Source organism: Lampris incognitus, chromosome 3 (assembly GCF_029633865.1).
Source record: "Lampris incognitus isolate fLamInc1 chromosome 3, fLamInc1.hap2, whole genome shotgun sequence".
Taxonomy (NCBI): Eukaryota; Metazoa; Chordata; class Actinopteri; order Lampriformes; family Lampridae; genus Lampris; species Lampris incognitus.
The window spans coordinates 100,554,798-100,570,510 of record NC_079213.1 but is presented as its reverse complement, the minus strand read 5'-3'; positions in this window follow the sequence as shown (position 1 = coordinate 100,570,510).

Below are 15,713 nucleotides of genomic sequence, written 5' to 3'. Positions count from 1 at the left end.
TACAGTAGTCAAGTCGAGAAAAGATAAAAGCATGTACAACTTTTTGCAAATCGGCTATTGATAAAAATGACCTAAATTTGGAGATTAGCTTGAGTTGGAAAATGATGACTGAACAACATGTCTAATTTGATTGTCAAAACTGAGGTTAGCATCAAATATTACCCCAAGATTCCTAGCAACCTGTTTAAGACTACCTGACAGACCACCAAAATTAGTAGCAAACAGACTGATGGAATTTTCGGGACCGAACAGAATGACCTTATCATCATTAAATTTAAGAACATTTTTGGACATCCAGGATTTAACGCTGGTGAGGCAAGCTGTGAGATTTAATAGGGCGCTAGGATCGGTTAGATTTAGTGGCATGTATAACTGAGTGTCCTCAGCATAAAAATGGTAGAGCACATGGTGATTTTGAATGACCTGGCCAATGGGCAGCATGTATATAGAGAAGAGAAGGGGGCCAAGAACTGAGCCTTGAGGGACACCACTGAGGAGGTATAGTTACCCAGAACAACAGAAAAAGTTCTGTTGGTGAGATAAGAGTGTAATAAGGTACGAGCTGAGCCCTTGATGCCAACCCAAGTCTCTAAGCGATGTAGGAGGATGTTGTGATCAACCGTGTCAAAGGCAGCACTTAAGTCCAAAAGAACTAAAATTGAGCAGTCACCTCTGTCAGCATTCAGCGGTAGATCATTAGTGACCTTAACTAGAGTTGTCTCAGTACAATGAAGTGCTCTAAAACCAGACTGGAAACTTTTTTTTTTCCATAAATGTATTTCTGATTTTTCCCTTTTTTCTCTCAATTTAGTAGCCAATCGAGCCCTATTTTTAGTTCAAACACCCACCCTTGTACTGCATGTGTTCGCCAACTGCATCTCTCCGACCAGCAGTCTCAAAGGAGACACCTCCCCACTTTCGTGACAAGGCAAATCCAGGCCGAACCACTGCTTTCATGTGACGAACACAAGCCGACTCCGCCCCCCTCCCGAAGACAGGGTTGCCAATTATTGCTGCTTCGTTGAGTCCAGCCATAGTCAGATCTGACGAGACCGGGGCGCGAACCCTGGCCCCCAGTGGGCAACTGCATCGACACAAAGCTGATGCTTAGACTGCTACACCACCGCGGACCCCCGGACTGGAAACTATTTAAAACAGTTTTGTGTTCATAAAAGAAATCAACTGAGACGAAATTACTCTCTCCAGAACCTTAGATAAAAAAGACAATTTGGGGATTGGCCTGTTGTTACTTAGGGACAGGAGGTCTAAATTAGGTTTCTTCAGCAATGGGTGAATGATAGCATGCTTAAAACTGTCTGGAAAAGAACCGGAGCCGAGAGAATTATTAAGAATTTGAAGAATAATGGGGCTGATAGTGGAAAATACCTCCTTGAGTAGCTTAGTGGGAATGATGTCTAGGATGCAGGAGTAGGAGTTCATATTGGAGACAGTAGTCTCCAACACTGAAATTGTAATTGGTTGAAATTGGGTGAAAGAGGCAGAATTAACATGGGGAATGGAACGAAAAGAGCCTGGCTGGATTTGGGACCTAATATTCTCCACCTTGTTGACAAAATGAGTGAGAAATGTTTTCGGACAACTCAACATCGGGTTCAAAAAGAGAAGTGGAGGGACCATTAATAACAGAATCAATTACCCCAAAGAGAACTTTAGGATTGTGGTTATTTATCAATATTAGTTCAGAGAAGTACGCTGATCTCGCATCCTTAACTGCCTTCTGGTAATTAACATTTGGTTTTTAAGGGTGTTAGTGTTAATTCGGACTTGTTGGCCTTCCATTGTCGTTCTGTTTTTCTACAAAGTATTTTAAGGGCATGGGTGTGATCATTCAGCTAGGGGAGGTTATTTTAAAAAAAAATCCTAGTTTTAAATGGTGCAATTTGGTCGAGGATGGATTGGCACTGATCATTGAATGAATTTAATAGTGCATCTGGATTAAGTGGTGATAAAGAGGGATTAAAGGATGATAAATTAAAAGCATCGCAGAATTTAACTGCAGAGCAAGCGTTGAGAATGTGAGATTGTGTTTTAGGATAATGACTGAGTAGCGAGCTGTAGTGGGACTTTGAAAATGATAGTTTTGTGGTCAGATACAGGCATATCTACCAAATTGAGACATTCGAGAGAGAAACCAGAGGAGGGTACAAGGTCTAAAATGTGGCCTTTGGAGTGTGTGGCCCCTTTAACAGATTGAATGAGTTTAAAAGAATCTACAAGATCCAAAAAATGTGAGGTGATGGAATGGGAAGGACAGCACACATGAATATTAAAATCGCCAAGAATAAGCACCCTGTCATATTTTGGCATGACAATAGATAAAAGGTCAGAAAACTCAGACATAAAACTAATTGAATTAGGGGGCCTATAAATTAAGATGCAGAGGAATGGGGAAGGGCCAGTAATTAAAAAACATAAAACCTCAAATGAGATAAAATTACCAAAATTAACAGGATGGCACTTAAAGTCCTAACTTATAAAAAACAGCTAGGCCACCCCCTCTACCAGAGGGCCTGGGAATGTGAAAATATGCAAAATCAGGGGGGCTAGCCTCAATCAGGGGAACAGTGTCCCTGGGGACAGCCATGTCTCAGTAATCATAAAAATATGGATATGATGACCAAGTGTAGCGTGGTTCTCTGCATTGTGTAGTTTGTTGGTGTGATTGACGACGCTACGATAACCAGGTAGATGATATCATATTTATTGCCATCAGAGGCCTGTATGAAAACTGTGCACGGCAGTGAATATACAGGTCTATTCCCGCATACAGTGCCCACAGCCGTCTCTTTCAAAGTCCAGAGTGAAAGGGCGACAAAACTGCACACTCACCGTGAGTGTGACACTGAATTATTTTTTCACTACAAGTTCTTTTTCTGTTAACATAAATGATACAAAACCCATATAAAATGGTGTACAAAATAGCTTGTAATTCTCCTTTAAAATAAAGAAATAACATAAAATCAAAATAACAAACCCCCCCCATAGCTGTATGAAAACAGTACACAGCAGTGAATATACAGGTCTCCTTCCGCATACAGTGCCCACAGCCTGCAATTGATTCACCAACAACGCTATTTTCAGTACATGAGTGGGCAATATCACACTCTAGTGGACATCCTAACAATGCACTCCAACACTAGAACGACATGGGCAGTTACCGTCACATTTTCTACACTTTAAATCCACGTAAATGAACAGAATAGTTGAGAATTGCAACACAAAACACAAACTACTTAACGGTTATTACCATTACCGTCGATGGTAAATGAGAAACAGTATTTACAGGGTAATTTACCAAAACTCTTAACAGCACACAGAATACATAGTCTCTTTCGAAGTCCAGAGTGAAAGGGAACACATCAGGCGCGAATGAAGAGCTTGTTCCACAACGGAAGAGTTCATTATATTATAGCTTCTTCATAAAGCCAAATATCAGCTTTGAAATGTTATGACCGGATTCTATCAACTTTATAATGACTTCCAAAATGTACTTTGACCATTAGATATGTACTAGTGCGTTGTACGAAGTTAATATGAAACCAGGAAGTCACCCACATAAACAAAACCAGTTGGTATCGTCCTTTGCGCTAGAACTTCCACTCTGTCACCTTTCACAATAAGAGACCAGTCATTCTTATAATGCATATCAAATTAAAGACTCAGTCCACAATCTAGCGTAACAACAATTCATAGTTAATTTCACTAGAACGGTGGAATAAATTCAGAAAACTGTCACTTTACTGTAATGCAGCCTTTAAGACCCGGGAATGATAACATTTAAGTTATATCACCACATTACTACAACCACAAACCTACAACACATCTAGTCTCACATCAATATATCTTCCGCTTCTGGTGTGGGAAGATGGCTGCGCAAATTTGCATTTGCAGCAGCCTCACCCAGTACTGTCAACGCAGTGTCTTTGTTCACGTCTGCGTATTAAGTTTTGTCCTCATTTGATGGCTGGGAGAGCGGGGCAGGCTAAGCTAACTGTTAGCCCATGCAGACCGGCAGTTTCGATAACACCGAGGGCGGTCTTGCGGCGGCCTCACCTGGCGTTGACTGTGGTGTTTTTGATGTTGTCGTGAGGAGTGCAGGGAGGTATGTCGAGGGTGTCTGGCTGGGACAGCTGGCGCTGGATCGCCTGGGAGAGCTTGGTCTGCTGCATCCGGTGGGCCCGGGGACCACGGCCCTGCCTAGAGCTGCGCCCGAGGAGGAAACGCTGAGGGCGTTCTGATAGGACACAGAAGTGGGGCGGGCTAAGCTAACTGCTAACCTATGCAGACCGGCGGTTCTGACAGTCATCCTGGCTGGCGTTCGTTCCCTTGGACAATGATTTTTTTTTGTTGTTGTTTAGATTGGATATATGTGTTAGTTTGGATATGTGTGTTCTTTTAGTTTTTGGATATGTTTTTGTCTTTGAGTTGCACTGCTACGGGCTGGGAGAAATTATGTTTCGTTTCATTTCATGTACGCAAGTGCATGAAGTGAAATGACAAATAATGTATTCCTGATTCTTATATTATATCCATATATATTGACCAGAACTACTTTTAATATTTAAAGTTTCCATTACCAGTCATCAGCCTATCTGTTTCATGCAGGTTAATGCAGTCGATAGTGCAATCGAGGACGAAAGCTATTTATTAAGAGTTTATAAAATAGTAAAATATTGTTTACATGTGACCATGTTGTCATTGGGTGAAACTGTTGGCAGCACTGGATGATTTTTTTTTAAAATGGCAGCACTGGTGTTCATACAAGCTCCCATTTAAGATTTGCTGTGGTTTAAGTACATAGAAACACAAACGGTGCGCTAAAATTGTCACCATTTTTATCCCACAAATTTTCCTTTTCCAACTCCTGAAATGGTTTAAGCAGGTATAGTGAAACAATGACTGTATTAGGTTATATTTTAGCTTTCCTTTTTAACCATGTCAGAATATAAATTAGATCACATCTAATGAAACTTTAATGATCCGCATAGTGGAAATTAGGTCAAGAGGAGCCAGACTGGGAGCCAAATTTGGTTATGGCATTTTTCTTTTTCTTTTTTTGCTTTGACTGATTTGTGCAGCTCAGTCCCTTACAAAGGCCTCATTTCAGCACCCAAATTGACCCATTTACAATGTATGCTACATGTTTCCACATGCTTGTAGTTTAAATTAATAGCCTAGGTAAAGTCGGTACCGAGAGACAACAGTTATCCTGTAAAGTCAGCAGCTAAAGAAATAAAAATTGCTCAAAATCATACAGCTATAGCCATTACAACACAACAGCACATAGTATCTACACAGCTACAACCTGAGACGTGTTATAAACCTGAAGAAATAAAAACCAAACACAGTGAGAAACTGACATTAGTCAAGTTGTACTTGTCTGATTGTATGACGCAATCAGAAGAAAAAACCTGAAGAAATAAAAACCAAACAGTGAGGAACTGACATTAGTCAAGTTCTGATTTCATCATACAAACAGACAATTGCAACACAGTATAGAATAGACTAACAAAGTTGACAATAAAATGCTCATTTACATAGATATAAACAGGCTCCAAAACAACAGCAGCAAAGACCATTCACAAAACAACTGGTGTAGCCGACATCATGCCACGAGGCGTGCAAATGCCAAATAATACCAACACACCGAGTCCATCTAAAGCAAACGCACTATTTGAACTTTAAGCAATCCATCCTGAAACATGCATGCGTGCAAAAGATAGGCACAGTGGCCTGAATGGCATGTCCCGGTGGTCTCTACCAACCAGGAAAAAAATAGAATAGAACAGGATAAAATGGTAGAATAACACAGATGACTTACCTCAAGTCCGAAGAGAACTCAGCTCCTCTCTGCAACCTCATCTTCCTCCGTGTGTCCAAAAGCCGTCAAAATGTCCATCTGAAATTCACCAACTTCAAAGTGGAGAAACTTGTTTCAGAGAGAATCGATAAAATTGTACCCCTGTTCAACAAGGTGGTTAGTTGTCCGTTAACTAATAGTCTGCGTCTACGTTTGATCTCCACAGCAGCAGATAGTGTAGTGTTTTCAGGGTGAGCAGGACTTGGAGCAGACTCCATTCCCCCTCTTCTTCATCTTTTGTAACCTCTGTGTTGTTCCAATAATACATTTATCTGAAACAGATAACTCCAACCTGGCCCAGTGGGTAGAAAGGCTCTGTAGCTTCATCTACAAGTCCTCAGTAGAACTTCTGCTGTCACATCTCAAGGAGCTGTCCTCAAAGGTCACACAGGCCTGCCCAGAGGTAAAGAAGTTTAACATCAATATGAGATTTTGACCATTTTCTCATACCTTTTAAATTCAGCTCCTGAGATATAAGCTTCGTCTTGTCTCAGCCCAATCCTAATTTAAGATTTTAAAATGCTTTTTCTCTCTCTCACTGCACTGATCTTTATTTGTCTGAAATAAGCAGCTCTTGAGATAATAGTAAGACCAAAAGATAACTTGACTGGCTTATAAATGAGCCTGCACAACCTCAGAAATTTGTCTTAGTGATCAAATTCAAGTCTCGACTCTGTATTTTATCTCTTCTCAGAGTTGTCTCACTTCTATCAAAAACAAAAAAAGAGCCAAAATAAGATCTAAATATAAACTTCAGCTTCTCGTTGCTTTGTCACAAATACATTTCAAAGGCCTTCTAAACAAAAGCATTATTTGGAGAGCAGATTTAAGACAGAACTAAGGTCCAACTTCCCATGAAAGCAGACCAGTTTCTCTCATTGGTGTGGAAATGAACAAGACAAGGTGTATATCGGGTAGGGGCGGAGCATACGTTGTAAACATTCAGGGCTTAGCCCAAACCTAGGGGGGCCCGCGGGCATGTGCCCGCAGGGAGATCCCCCCCCCCCCATTTATGGCAGCTATATGCACTGTTTTTCAAGCCATTTGAACTAATAGAATGCTTAAAAATCTGTACATCATTTGAGAAGAACATGATAGTTGCCCAGGAAAAAAAACCCTCCTGTAGAGCCTACATCCCATTTAGTATCTAATTGTTCTCCATCTGTCTTCATCATTCGGAAACCACAACACAACAAACGTGGAGGATGACTAATTTTCACTCCTGCAACCTAAAAAGAGACAAAATTTGTCTGATGTTACTATCTTTCAGTTACATAACATAGGTAGGGTAGGAATTTGGCATAAACAGCGTTACTAATCTTGAAACCTATTTTTGTTATACTACGATGGAGAAGGGTTCACAGGATGAATGTTTAGCTGACAAATCTGCTACGTTTGAATCCATGCCATTATAATCTGGGCTGCTCTAAATGCAAATCAAGGATCTCAGACAATGCCAAGCAAATGTGGTCTTCAATACTCTGAATTGAATATTAGGCCATCAGAAGAACATTTACTCAAATTATATTAGATTTCTTTAGGAATTAGCATAGCAAGGTAAACAACATGGACATATATTATTGTCTCACGGTACTTTATTTGATCTACTTCTGGTCACTTGGTTCTCTTTTCCTCCTTCCTTGTCCATACAGACATGATACACATATTTTTAGATTCAATGTGACTTACACTTTCCAAGATGCAGTTATGTCCGATGTCCATTGTAAATAAATGTATATAAGTCTGCTTAGAAATAACAGAAAAAAGAAGCCCCTTGTAACTCCAGAACTTATCTGGGAATCACCACATTTCGAAGTTTTCTTTATGGTGCTAATACAGTCAATGAAATGTCATTGAAGATGGTGGTGCGAATTCACACTTGCGGCAGCCTCACACAGTACCGTCCATGCAGTGTCTTTGTCCACGTCTACATCTAAGTTTTGTCTTTGTTTGATGGCTGGGAGAGCTGGTGCTGGATTGGCTGGGAGAGCTTAGCTTGCTGCACCCTGTGGGCACAGGGACCACAGCCTTGCTCAGACCTGCGTCCGAGAAGGTAACACCGAGGGTGGTCTGACAGGATGCGGAAGCGGGGCAGGCTAAGCTAACTGCTAGCCCATGCAGACTGGCAGTTCCGATAACACAGAGGGCGGTCTTGCGGCAGCCTCACCTGGCGTTGACTGTGGTGTTTTTGATGTCGTCATGTGGAGTGCTGGGAGGTGTGTCGAGGTTGTCAAGCTGGGAGAGGCTGTGTTGGATTGGCTGGGAGAGTTTGGGCTGCTTCGTCTGGTGGGCCCAGAGACCACGGCCCCTGCCTGGAGTTGCGCCCGAGGAGGAAACAGCAAGGGCGGTCTGACAGGACGCGGAAGAGGGGCAGACTAAGCTAACTGCTAGCGCATGCAGACCGGCAGTTCTGGCAGTCATCCTGGCTGGCGTTCGTTCCTTTGGACAGCGATTTTTTTTTTAAAGTTTGGATATATGTGTTAGTTTGGATATGTGTGTTCTTGTAGTTCTTGGATGTGTTTTTATCATTGTGTTGCACTGCTGTGGGCTGAGAGAAACGGCATTTCGTACATGAAATGATATGACAAATAAAGTGTTCTTGAGTCCTGATATCAATTCATAACTCATAAAACTGATCTGTATCCGTGCTTGTAATTCGTAACTCATATATCATTTGTACATGAATTTAGTAGTTTTCTATGGAAATGTAGATTCTTTTGAGACTTTTATTGTGCTGTTATCAAATGCATGGCACGTACAACTTGTAAAATATCATGTGACTTGTGTCTATGCAGAGTGATATGTATCTCTATCTGTGCCTCTAATTCGTAACTCGTAAATTGTCATTTGTACATCAATTTAGCATTTTTCACTGGAAATATATTTGTGAATCTCCAACTATTTGTGTGGATTTGAGTGGATTGTTTTGAGACTATTCGGAAGACCAAGTGCTTTCCAGTTGATGGCGGTAATGCAACATTTATGGATGCCAACCACTTAAAACTAAACAGAAGTGACGGGGCGGCGTAGATACCGGATCTGCTCAGGGTCAAGTCAAGTCAACCTTATTTGTCCTGTATGGAGGAATATGTCCTCTCATTACCTTTTTTGATAATGTACTTTTTATCATGGAGATGTTTTTATTTGTGGCCCTGTGATGGCCTGGCGGCTGTCCAGGGTGTCTCCCCGCCTGCTGCCCATTGACTGCTTGGGTGTACGCTCCAGCATCCCACGACCCCAATGGGGATAAATGGCTTGGATAATGGATGGATGTTTTTTATTCACACTTTATTATGAAAATCCAGTCAGAGCCATAACTTAGCGAGCATGACGAGTACACGGCATCTGAGCTCCGCCTTCGGAACGGGCAGTGCATCAGCCGACTGCTTGGATCAGCGATGACACAGAACTCAAGAGTCAAGATATAAGTACTAAGTAACGTTAAACTAACCTCCTCCTTACTTTAATCATGTCTGTGCGTGAAAACCTCCATCAGATGAAATGCATTTGTGGCCATTGTTCTACTATTATCATATCCTTACTGAGTGGGCATTGACATGGATGTATACAGTAGCTTTCACAATACGAGCCATGTCATATTCCTTGAATTGTGTGCCTTGGTTAGTGTCTCCTATGAGAAGGCAAGGTAATGGCAGCAACCTAGAGACTGACACCAGAACAGATGATAAGACTTTGATCATAGTATTACAGGAGACAGATTATGATGAAGCCAGCATAGAGATAAAAACAGTATAAAGTCTGTTATGCTTGAATGTAACTAGCTAGCTAACCCAACTGTTAGCCAATCCGGCACACTTGCTAGTTTGCAGAGAAGTATGGTAAAGGTTGCTAGCTAATGGACACTCAGAATGTCATCTGCCTGCGGCCCAGCAGTCATATTTTAAGATAGTGTTAGTGATAGTTAATCCAGCTATTTATTTATGTGTTTGTTGGTTTGTTTATGGCATTTCTGCTCTACTAGAAAGTCAAAATAAGATAATTTTTTAACTTAGTGAGACTGAGTATTCAAAGTGGATGATGTACAGCAAAGGATGGCCATTATTTGATCCTGTGCTGCTGTGACAAGGAATTACTTCAAACACGCCTTCTGGGGAACAGTATTGTGGGACAATGTTGGTGAAGTTTTGTTTTGCTTTGCTATATAAATCATCATAATCAGCATCATCATCATATATTATGTAGATTTTATGTCTTGGTGAGGTAAAGATAATTTTCCACCTTGGCAGACAATAAAGTACACCAGAATCCAGACCATGGCAGCCATGCAGAAGCTGTAAGGTTTCAATGCTCATGGAGAAGAATCAAAAAATGGAAAGGCCTTATCTGTCATACCAGGAGCAGGAAGAGGACCCAAATGCAGCAGCGGAGTCAGGCTAGGCTAGAACAGTGTTTTAATACTACAAACAAACTTACAACATGGGAACGTAGATCCAGCCAGCAAGAAAGACTATAGAGACAAGATGTGATACATCCGGCTTGCAAAAATCAACATGTATGTGTGTTTTACGAACCGAGAATGAGCCAGGGCAACCAGTAGGTATATATAAAACTGGGGAGCCAATCAGGGAGATTGGGCGCAGGTGAGCAGGACAGGGCAAGAACAGGTGAGTAAAGCAGGGGCAATCAGGTAAATGGGGCAATCATGGGGCAATCAGGGGCATCAACCAAAATGGCAAGCTGAACAAGGGAATGGGGATCATGAAAGCAACACAGGTGCAGGAACATACATGGCAAGCCAATCATGTAATGGAGGACAGGCGAGCATAGATGACCCAGACCACACAACCATGACATTATCAAGTATGAATAAGTTGTTTTATTTTGATTTGCTTGAACAGTCTGTAGGGGTTAAATTGGGCAAAAGTAGTACATAATGCAAATCTAAATCCATAAAATAATTAGTAATTGTAGCCAAAGGATGCGTTTGAAACACTTTTCCAACGTAGTCCTGAATGGCAAACAAATACAATGTGAACATGAGAACATAAATAACAGCACTAATGGGTAAAAGCATCACACAAAAAAAGGCAGTACAAACATGCAGACAGGTCGATCTAGAAAACTGTTGGAATATTTATGTATTGTTGAAGCTGTCCAACATGTGCTAATTAAAGGGTAATTTTGGTGTATTTTTTGTTTGTTTGTTTTTTGAAAAAAAAATTCCTTCCTTTTAGCAAGGTTGTGTTTATGCCCTCTCTACCATAGTGTCTATCAGCAATTTGACTGATTTCAATAGTATTGAGAAACAAGTGATCGGGCTGCCTTTGAACTTAATGAGTTCTATTCCTGACACTCAGTCTACCAGACATCTCCCCTCCTGATCTGAAGAACATGTCAAAAAACTACCAAAATGTTTCTGAGAACATGAGGCTCACAGTACAGTGAAAAACATTTTGTCCACGGGGGGACCAGTTGCATCCATTAATTATCAAAAACCGCTTATCCTGCTCTCAGGGTTGTGGGGATGCTGGAGCCTATCCCAGCAGCTATTGGGCAGCAGGCAGGTAGACACCCTGGACAGGCCACCAGGCCATCACAGCCCCCACCCCAACCAACCCACACACACACACACACACACACACACACACACACACACACACACACACACACACACACACACACACACACACACACACACACACCTAGGGACAATTTAGTACAGCCGATTCACCTGACCCACATGCCTTTGGACCATGGCAGGAAACCGGAGCACCCAGAGGAAACCCACACAGACACGGGGTGAACATGCAAACTCCACACAGAGGATGACCCCCAAGGTTGGACTACCCCGGGGCTCAAACCCAGGACCGTCTTGCTGTGAGGTGACTGCGCTAACTGCTGCACCACCACACCACCAAAACTAAAAAAAGTAGTTGCAAACCATGCAATTTCAAACCTACAATAAAAGATGTGTTGACTGTGCCAAATCTAGAGAAAGGCACTGAATTAAAAAAAAAATCAATTTTCCCCGAACCGACATTGAACACAATTTTGTTGCAAGATGAAAATTTACAACTTGGAAATTCTTAACTCCAACTTAACATGAATGCACCCTCAATGGAATTTGAACACAAAGCAATGTCATATCATCACTGATAATCAAATCCTGTTACAAAGTAGTTTGCAAACATTTCTTCCCTTGACAATTCCAATTTCATTCTAACTGTACTGTGAGTAATTTCCAACACTGCGCTCAGCTGCCCTGTCTTTGCTTAGTACGGGTCCAACTGCTGCAGTTCCAAATCAGTGTACTTGGGTTCTTACGAATAAAGGTCGGTCAACAAAATCTAAATAGTACTCGCTGATCTTAAAACCTGGAACATTTTAAAGATACATTTTTTTTAAAAAAGATTAAAAACTGAAATCTCCAGCTTGTTTATGTGGTGCTCGGCCTTAGATGGATGACAGAATTCATATTTTATGCAGTGGCAGTATTTATTGTGTTAAAGTTGGCTAACTGCAGATAGATGAGGGATAAGGTGGCATTTAATTTAGTTTCATATTTGGTGTGTGTCCTTGCTTGTATATAAGGGTGTGTGAGATGTAGTCATTGATAGTTTACAGAATTTATAATTTATTCAGTGGAGGTATTTTTTTTACAGATCAGTCTACCATTATTATTGCATAATTCCATCTCTCTGTACAGTAATAGTTTATTACAACAAGCATTTGGTGAAAGGGTTACAGACAGACAGCTAGACAGCTAGATAAATAGATTCCAGGGGAACTGATTTGCACTGCAACAGGGCAACACACTAACTACAGCAGGAGCATGAAACATATTGTATGCCATGGAAATAGATATGTATAATATAACACAGCCACGTTATTATTTTACAACCAAACACAATAACTTCACCACCTCACATAGGTCACCCGTCAGGATGCCCCAATAATAGGGTTTTGGTTGCGCATGTTTGTTTAAAGCGCTACTCCGACTGTAGTTCTATGGTTCTCCACTAACTGGAGATTTTGTGCCTTTCCATTGTCAATCTGCGAAGCCATGATGTCTCCTGGTCCATAACATCAGTCTATCGATATATTATCGAGGTCTACTCCTCTAGATCCGCCGTGTTCTACTCTGTTGTCTCCTGGCAACGTTAACAGGATTACCGTGAGGAGGGTATGGCTCTTCACCACACAAAGATGGTCATTCATCATGGAGAGGCTATATTTTGCACTTCACATGATGCTGGGGTGTATGGAGACCAGTCTAGGATGCCACAAAACGCCATCTAGGAAAGGTACTACTCCTACACTTAACCCATTAAGCCCATCCATCCTTCCATTATCTTAACCGCTTATCCTGCTCTCAGGGTTGCTGGAGCCTATTCCAGCCGCCTTTGGGCGGCAGGCGGGGAGACACCCTGGACAGGCCGCCAGGCTATCACAGGGCTGACACACACACACACACACACACACACACACACACACACACACACACACACACACACACACCCATTCATTCCTAGGGACAATTTAGTAAGGCCAATTCACCTGACTTACATGTCTTTGGACTGTGGGAGGAAACCAGAGCCCCCGGAGGAAACCCACGCAACCACGGGGAGAACATGCAAACTCCACACAGAGGACGACCTGGGATGACCCACCAAGGTTGGACTACCCCGGGGCTCGAACCCAGGACCTTCTTGCTGTGAGGCGACCGCACTAACCACTGCGCCACTGTGCCGCCCCCCTTAATCCCAAAAAACACAATAAAATTATGAAATATCATAAAATATCATTCTAGCCAATTATAGATAAAAACAGTTCTGGGGCAGATTAACTAAAGAATGTAGCCGTAAGGTTAGGGTTAGTCTGGATGAATACTATGTGGTCATAAAACGTTTTCATAGCCAACTATGCACCACCAGACTCCTTGTACTGCATTCACCCATGATCATCCACATTGGCAGGTGATAGTTTGTTGGTTAATATGAGTTTTGGGGATTGCCAGCTGTTACGATCATAATTAAAGCAACAGGTGGGGAAAAGGGGGGATGTTTGGTTACCAAGAAGCTGTCTCTATTTCTCTCAAAACTTTGGGCTGCAGCCAACTCCTCCACACCAACAAATGAGGAAATGGGCGAATGTGGTTAACACTGGCTGATGCTTCCCTGATGGGAGATAATGAATAGGCTTGCCACCACTCGTTTATCATGAACACACAGTTCTGTTCTTTTCAGGTGCCGTTTGAGGCCTCAAATGCCGCCTCATGCATCTCGAAGCCCACAGGTTACATTTATGTATATATATATATATATATATATATATATATATATATGTTTGTTTTTTTATCGGGCGTCTCCTCCCCAGCAGGATAGATACGCATCCTCCCATCCCTCATATCTGTCTGCTCTCAGTGACCTCAAATCAAACACAACTAATTGACCCAGATGATGGAGACCTAGATTCTGTGTAATAATGTCACGTAGCAAAAGCAGCCTCAAATATTCAGCACCAACACAATTTGAAGGAAACCCACTCCAGTGGCTGAGTTCAAAGATGTATGTTGTGCTATGGAAGCTAAACACGTTAGTCCGACTTAAATCATACTAAACTCGAAGTCGGACTAACACACCTAGATAATGCAGTTGGGGATCAACTTACACTGGCATGTATACAGTTCAATCAGCCCGGAACTGGCCTTGGCGTTCTGCGCATGATCCATAGTTCCCGCGGCGGTCTTTCACCCGGAAGTCGAACAGCGTAGTATCAACAGTATCAGTGAGCGCGAGAGCGAGAACCACGCATTTTCTGTTGTGTGCGTGAGCAAGCGAGTTAAGTACCGAGTTAAATTCGATCGAAAAAAAAAAAGAGGGACGGATGGTCGTGAACCTAGAAACCTCTGTTTATGAATAAAGAATTTCCCCAATAAAATAAAAAAATTAACATATTTCAGAGATTTGTTACTCATATTGTCATAGTAATAGATGTAGTAAAACAATGAGTAACATTAGTGAAACTGAAAACATGAGAATTTAAATCAGACCAAAATGTCACTGTTATTTTACACTGAAAGAATACATGGATCGACGTTTCATCAGCATGTCCACAAAAAGAACAAGAGTTATCAACATCCACATATCTGGAGATTATAGATTTCACTGGATAGATTTTGTGTAAGATTTTAAAATGAACTTCTTTGACTTTGTTAGGAATACAAAACTTATTAGGTAAAAGCCATGTTTTTTGCCAGTTAATTTCTTCCAAATGTGAGTTCCAATAAAATTTTCCTCTTGGAGTGATTTTGTTCTTACTGTAACGTGCATGGATAAGTAGACACATTGGTCCTTGACTAACGGGTCGGACCCTTTAGTCGACTGGTTAACGTTGCGGAGTGGCAGACACGGGTTCGCGTCCCGGCTGTGGCGAAGGTCTCCCAGACTGCCCCCCTAATTCGCTACATTACTTTAAAAATTTTGACAAATATGTCTGCTATTACATTTCTTCTCATTTATGTTGATACCATTCAAAAGCAATGCAGATGGAGCATCTGGGGTATTTCCTCCACCAAAACATGAATGACTCCTAAAAAAATGGATTAGACCAGAAGGAATGGCTTTGACAACGGAATTGTATTCTTTAAAAGGAATTTCAAAGTTGTGTCTAGCTATAAAAAGCTCATAGGACAGTATACAGCCATGTTCACCCACAATGGATAAAACATTGACAATATTTCTTTGGAACCACTTGGGACAAAAAAAAGAGACTTATTCCTAATAGTTATATAATCATTATTCCATAAGAAAGTTTTATGAGGAGAACAATTGTGGATGAAAGATAACTTCCAGGCAAGAAGGGACTGCTG